This window comes from Miscanthus floridulus, chromosome 8 (genome assembly GCF_019320115.1).
Source record: "Miscanthus floridulus cultivar M001 chromosome 8, ASM1932011v1, whole genome shotgun sequence".
Classification (NCBI taxonomy): Eukaryota; Viridiplantae; Streptophyta; class Magnoliopsida; order Poales; family Poaceae; genus Miscanthus; species Miscanthus floridulus.
In genome coordinates this window covers 52,203,350-52,210,772 of record NC_089587.1, presented here as the reverse complement: position 1 = coordinate 52,210,772, position 7,423 = coordinate 52,203,350, and positions in this window count along the sequence as shown.

The following is a 7,423-nucleotide window of genomic DNA, read 5'->3' as shown; positions in this document are numbered from 1 at the left end:
TTCCAGGTTCTGGATTGGAGCTTTGCCCGTCAATTGATCCAAGGTTAAACCAGTATCTTTAAAAAAAGCATTAAGGGCTTGAACCGACACTTCTCCAGAGTTGTCTGGTCGATAGACTTCTATGTTGGAACCATATTCATTAGCAACAACAAGATTTTGCATTGGTTGCTTCTGCTGTCCGAGCTGTGGGACATCCTTCCCTGATGCTCTTTTCCTTTCTTATCTGATCATGTCCCTTTTTTTACTTCACGAGGGAGAGGTTCATAGTCTGATAGTGGCGAAGGCTACGAAGTTCAATCATCTTTTCTGTGAGCATCGACATTCTGCCTCAGCACATTCGTGGATGTAAAAGTACGGCTTTCCTAAGCTTTGCTTGACTCTGTTTTTGATATCTATAAAAAAATTTTTACTTTTTTGTCTTCTTCAGCTGCTATTTGCTCATCATTCTTTTTAGGAGTATTTCTTGAGAAATAATCTTTTTCTCGGGGTCTTCTTTGCCGCCGGGACTTAGACGTCTTTGTAGTGCGTCGGGGGGTGGGGGCGTTGGAGATCGGCGTGGAGGCGATAAGGGCCGGTGTTGGTGGAGACCGGCGTGGAGACGTTGGAGATCGTTGTGGAGGCGGTGGGGCCGGTGTAGAGTTGGAGATCGTTGTGGAGGCGATGGGGCCGGTGTAGGAGTTGGCGAGCCGTGGGATGAAGTCGTCTCGCCCCCCGCGACTGTGTGATGAGATGGGGAATGAATGATTAGGCTAGGCTGGGTAGAGACCCTGCTATAAAAACAATTTGTGTGTCAATTATTTTTGAAGCCAATAGAAAATTAATGGAAAATAATATTTCATTCACTTTCATTCCGTACCTAGGGTGAGGTAGGGGAAGCAGGTGGCGCCCCCAGGAATGATGATGAAGCGTTTGCGCCATTGAATAATGTTCTTCTCTGTTTCTCCTAGTGTCTTCTCCCATCACGCCTTCAATGTCAAGAGGAACATTGCTGTAACCTTTGAGCACCTCTATCGACCCGAGACGCTAGCATATCCAGGTTGAATAACTGAGCCCATGGATTCTTGGTGTCTTCAGTTCGGTCTATTGGAGATACAACCCCGACAAGCCACAATGATTGATGGCATTACCATCTGGAATGTGCAGCTCATATTTTGTTAGAGGCTCGGTAATGTCATCAACTAGGGAAGCGCAACCCAGCGTCGTCTTGAATAACTGGCAGCTCCGTAGAAGCACAACTGCTTTTCATCTGACCAACGGGCTAATGGTGACTCCCGGCGTTGATTGCGATTGCATTTGACTCATTTGCTAGCTGCACTTGCCTCTTGATCTCCTCCTGCATTCTTGCCTCAAGAGATTTTTTTCGTTCACGTGATTCAAGCAATGCTTGTCGTGACTCATCAACAATTGCTCCAATGCACGAATTCGTTCTGCCTCCTCATCCTTCTTTCTCTGGCGGCTTCTGTAGGTATCCTTGTCTGCTGGGAATGCGTGTAGCCACGGAACCGCCCCATAGCCTCTTGTTCGACCACCATGTTCGGGATTCTCTAGGGCATATGTCAATTCATCCTTCTCTCTGTTGGGCTTGAAAAACACCACTATCAGCTTCTTCCCTAGCACGAGCTAGTCTCTGTGTTGCTCTCTCAATTTTTTGGCCGAAAATTAGCTTGTCAGTGTCTGGGTCTAGGCTTCCCCCCATGAGCGTAGAACCAATTCTTCGCGCGTTGAGGCCAGTTCTTTTCTATTGTTTCAGGTATGATTCCCTTGGCAATAATCTCTGCTTCTAGGTTCTGCCACTTGGGAATAGCACTCCTATAACCACCTGATCCCATGTGATGATGGTATTGCTTCTATCGGGCATTCTGCCGATTCCTCATCACACGTTCCTCACTGTCTTGAGATGTCTTGTATTCTACGAAGGCATCCCAATGGGACTCCAACTTGACAAACGTCTTAGCATTGAAATTCGGCGTAGCATTCTTCAAGATAAACTTTTTATACAATGTCTTCTTCCAACTCTGGAACAATGTTGCCATCTTCTTCATTGTCCAATCCCTCACTAGCTCCTTCAAAGCATCATCTGCTTGTAATGTGAAATGCTGAGTGATATCTCTCCAGCTAGGTTCTTATCACGATCAGATACAAAACTAACATTAGGAGCGGATATCTTCTGCTTCCATTCACGAGCACTAACTGGGATCCTATCCCGTACAATGAACCCACATTGATTGACATATGTCTGAGCATGTGGTCCCAATGGTTTGCCGGTGTCGGTGTCGAATTCCTGATATTATGAAACGGCCCTCTAATGGCTTTTTTGGCCCCTCGGACTTTCCTACTTTTGTCGGTGGTTGATGTAGATCCAGAGACTGGCTACATGAGTAGAAACACAACGATTAATAACAAATATACGTACGCATGCATCTATAAGAGATGATAGATAATCGAATATACCTCGCCAGTATTTTCTTGCGCGACAATTTGTTGATCTTCAACCACCGGCATATTCAGGATATCCTCATAATCAGCAAAGTACTGACTCGTGTCATCTACATCCACATTGGTGCCGGCGTTGATAATATCTTCCATTATGTCATCACTCAAGTTATCATCCGGAGCAGCCATTTGTATCTTCAAGATAACACATAGATAGAATTATTATGGTACATAACATAAGTACATGTGATAACACATATAGAATTACTAAATCCAATTAAATATAATAACACATAATATTTCATAAGGATAAACAATAATAAGGTATAGGCTTTGGAATCGAATCAAAAACACTTTCGATCCAAAAACATGGAAATAAGTACATGTATATATATACACACAGAATGATACAATATATTTTCTCTCTCTCTCTCAACACATAGAAATAAGTGCATATGTCTATATCTCTAGATATGCATGTGATAACACATAGAATGTCTCTCTAGATACAATTTTCTCTCTCTCTCAACACATGAAAATAAGTACATGTATATATACATATAGAAATAATTAAGTACCATATGTATACATATAGAATCTCTCTCTAGATATATATATAGGAGAGACATAGAATATATAATTACTAAATCCAATAAATAAATCTAACATGAAATTAGATAAAGTAGTAATAGATATACATTTTAATCTAACAAATATCAAAAACTATACTAAAAAACTATCTAAAAAAACTATCTAAATAAAGTACTAATAAATTTTAATACATTTTAATCTAACATATATCAAATACTATAATAAAAACTATCTAAAAAACTATCTAAATAAAGTACTAATTAAATTTTAATACATTTAAATCTAACATATATCAAAAACTACTAATTAAATCTAACATTTCAATCTAATATTGGCCGCGCCGGCCGAGAGCAAGCTAGCTCTAGCAGGCTGGGGAGGCGGATGGCGCGGGCCGGCAGGGCGTGCTGGCCGGCCACAGCGCGGGGTCGAGCTGAGCACCTCGCGCGAGGACGACGTACGGCGGAGACGGCGGGGCTCGACGACGAGGCTGGGCGGGAAGCGGTCGACGGAGGGGGCTCGGGTGCGGGCAGAGACGGGATGCGGCCGGGCGGATGGCGCGGCCGGGCAGGGGTAGAAGACGACGGCGGCGCGGCAGAGACGAGATCGACGTATGGCCGGGTGGGGCTGGGGCGACGGAGGCGAGATCGAAGATGGCGGTGGCGGCGGCGATGATCGACGTGTAGATCGAAAGGTAGAAGATGAAACCGTTCGATATATATAGGCCGGGACCCTTTAGTCCCGGCTGGTAACACCAACCGGGACTAAAAACCCTTTAGTGCCGGCTGGTATTACCAGCCGGGACTAAAGGCCCAACCCTTTAGTCCCGCTCGCCTTACAAGCCGGGACTAAAGGGTTTTAGTCCCGGTTGGTGTTACTAGCCGGAACTAAAAGTATTTTGGGCGGGCACCGAAATTGCCGCCCACCCTTTAGTCCCGGTTCTTGGTCTGGGCCGGGACTGAAGGCCTGAAAATTTTGGCAACCCGCCAGCGTAATTGGAAAGACCTGGGATTTTGATTTTGTTTAATACTAGGTTAATCAATTAATTCCATAGCAACTTCAATACTTTGCTATATTTATTTTAAAAAATTCTATTGATGAACTAATTATTTATTGTAAATAGGAAAATTTTGTAACCTAAAGTTTTTAATTTCTTTTATGAATATAGAATATAAATGTTACTAATACTAAGTATTTTGTTAATGCAAAAATATATTTGTAACTTAAAATTAATAAAACTAATATTATTCGATAGGAAATTTATTATCACATTATTGTTACGTCAATGTTTCAATTTTTTTCTCGGTTTTTGACCAAAATTGACAGGAAATTTTTGTTGAACCTATAAAATAAAGAAAATGTAGTATTTTTTGTTCTACAACTTTTTCAAATGAAAAAAATGGTCTATATAAGGATTGTAGATATTGATGATATGAACAAACTTGGTATTCAAAACTTTTCAATTTTAGACAATCTAGGGTTCCGAAAACTAGTTTGTAGGCGTCGAAATTTAAAAATCACAAATTTGAACCGTCCAAACTTTCTCAAATGGAAAGTTGACCCAAACAACAATTGTAGATCTTTTTGAGTTTAACAAACTTGGTATTCAAAACTTTTCAATTCGAAGTCATTTAGAGTCCATAATACTAGAGTCAAAGTGTTGTTTTTTCATTTGACCAAATTTGACTTGGTCAACTTGCTCAAATGAGACACTAAATGACCTCAGATGAAAAAACTCTGAATACCAAGTTTGATCATCTCAGCAAGATCTACAATTGTTACATAGCTCATTTTCCCATTTGAGAAATTTTTATCAAACACTAGTCACAACTTTTCTTATCTCTTATAGACTTTCTAAAACTATGTCACACACTTGTGAAAATTGAACTACATTTTGTTCAAGCTTTCTCAAATGAAAAAATGGTCTATATAAGGATTGTAGATATTGATGATATGAACAAACTTGGTATTCAAAACTTTTCAATTTTAGACAATCTAGGGTTCCGAAAACTAGTTTGTAGGCGTCGAAATTTAAAAATCACAAATTTGAACCGTCCAAACTTTCTCAAATGGAAAGTTGACCCAAACAACAATTGTAGATCTTTTTGAGTTTAACAAACTTGGTATTCAAAACTTTTCAATTCGAAGTCATTTAGAGTCCATAATACTAGAGTCAAAGTGTTGTTTTTTCATTTGACCAAATTTGACTTGGTCAAACTTGCTCAAATGAGACACTAAATGACCTCAGATGAAAAAACTCTGAATACCAAGTTTGATCATCTCAGCAAGATCTACAATTGTTACATAGCTCATTTTCCTATTTGAGAAATTTTTATCAAACACTAGTCACAACTTTTCTTATCTCTTATAGACTTTCTAAAACTATGTCACACACTTGTGAAAATTGAACTACATTTTGTTCAAGCTTTCTCAAATGAAAAAAATGGTCTATATAAGGATTGTAGATATTGATGATATGAACAAACTTGGTATTCAAAACTTTTCAATTTTAGACAATCTAGGGTTCCGAAAACTAGTTTGTAGGCGTCGAAATTTAAAAATCACAAATTTGAACCGTCCAAACTTTCTCAAATGGAGAGTTGACCAAAACAACAATTGTATATCTTTTTGAGTTTAACAAACTTGGTATTCAAAACTTTTCAATTCGAAGTCATTTAGAGTCCATAATACTAGAGTCAAAGTGTTGTTTTTTCATTTGACCAAATTTGACTTGGTCAAACTTGCTCAAATGAGACACTAAATGACCTCAGATGAAAAAACTCTGAATACCAAGTTTGATCATCTCAGCAAGATCTAGAATTGTTACATAGCTCATTTTCCCATTTGAGAAATTTTTATCAAACACTAGTCATAACTTTCCTTATCTCTTATAGACTTTCTAAAACTATGTCACACACTTGTGAAAATTGAACTACATTTTGTTCAAGCTTTCTCAAATGAAAAAATGGTCTATATAAGGATTGTAGATATTGATGATATGAACAAACTTGGTATTCAAAACTATTCAATTTTAGACAATCTAGGGTTCCGAAAACTAGTTTGTAGGCGTCAAAATTTAAAAATCACAAATTTGAACCGTCCAAACTTTCTCAAATGGAAAGTTGACCAAAACAACAATTGTAGATATTTTTGAGTTTAACAAACTTGGTATTCAAAACTTTTCAATTCGAAGTCATTTAGAGTCCATAATACTAGAGTCAAAGTGTTGTTTTTTCATTTGACCAAATTTGACTTGGTCAAACTTGCTCAAATGAGACACTAAATGACCTCAGATGAAAAAAACTCTGAATACCAAGTTTGATCATCTCAGCAAGATCTACAATTTTTATATAGCTCATTTTCCCATTTGAGAAATTTTTATCAAACACTAGTCACAACTTTCCTTATCTCTTATAGACTTTCTAAAACTGTCACACACTTGTGAAAATTGAACTATATTTTGTTCAAGCAATCTCAAATGAAAAAATGGTCTATATAAGGATTGTAGATATTGATGATATGAACAAACTTGGTATTCAAAACTTTTCAATTTTAGACAATCTAGGGTTCCGAAAACTAGTTTGTAGGCGTCAAAATTTAAAAATCACAAATTTGAACCGTCCAAACTTTCTCAAATGGAAAGTTGACCAAAACAACAATTGTAGATATTTTTGAGTTTAACAAACTTGGTATTCAAAACTTTTCAATTCGAAGTCATTTAGAGTCCATAATACTAGAGTCAAAGTGTTGTTTTTTCATTTGACCAAATTTGACTTGGTCAAACTTGCTCAAATGAGACACTAAATGACCTCAGATGAAAAAACTCTGAATACCAAGTTTGATCATCTCAGCAAGATCTACAATTGTTACATAGCTTATTTTCCCATTTGAGAAATTTTTATCAAACACTAGTCACAACTTTCCTTATCTCTTAGACTTTCTAAAACTATGTCACACACTTGTGAAAATTGAACTACATTTTGTTCAAGCTTTCTCAAATGAAAAAATGGTCTATATAAGGATTGTAGATATTGATGATATGAATAAACTTGGTATTCAAAACTTTTCAATTTTAGACAATTTAGGGTTCGAAAAACTAGTTTGTAGGCGTCGAAATTTAAAAATCACAAATTTGAACCGTCCAAACTTTCTCAAATGGAAAGTTGACCCAAACAACAATTGTAGATCTTTTTGAGTTTAACAAACTTGGTATTCAAAACTTTTCAATTCAAAGTCAATTAGAGTCCATAATACTAGAGTCAAAGTGTTATTTTTTCATTTGACCAAATTTGACTTGGTCAAACTTGCTCAAATGAGACACTAAATGACCTCAGATGAAAAAACTCTGAATACCAAGTTTGATCATCTCAGCAAGATCTACAATTGTTACATAGCTCATTTT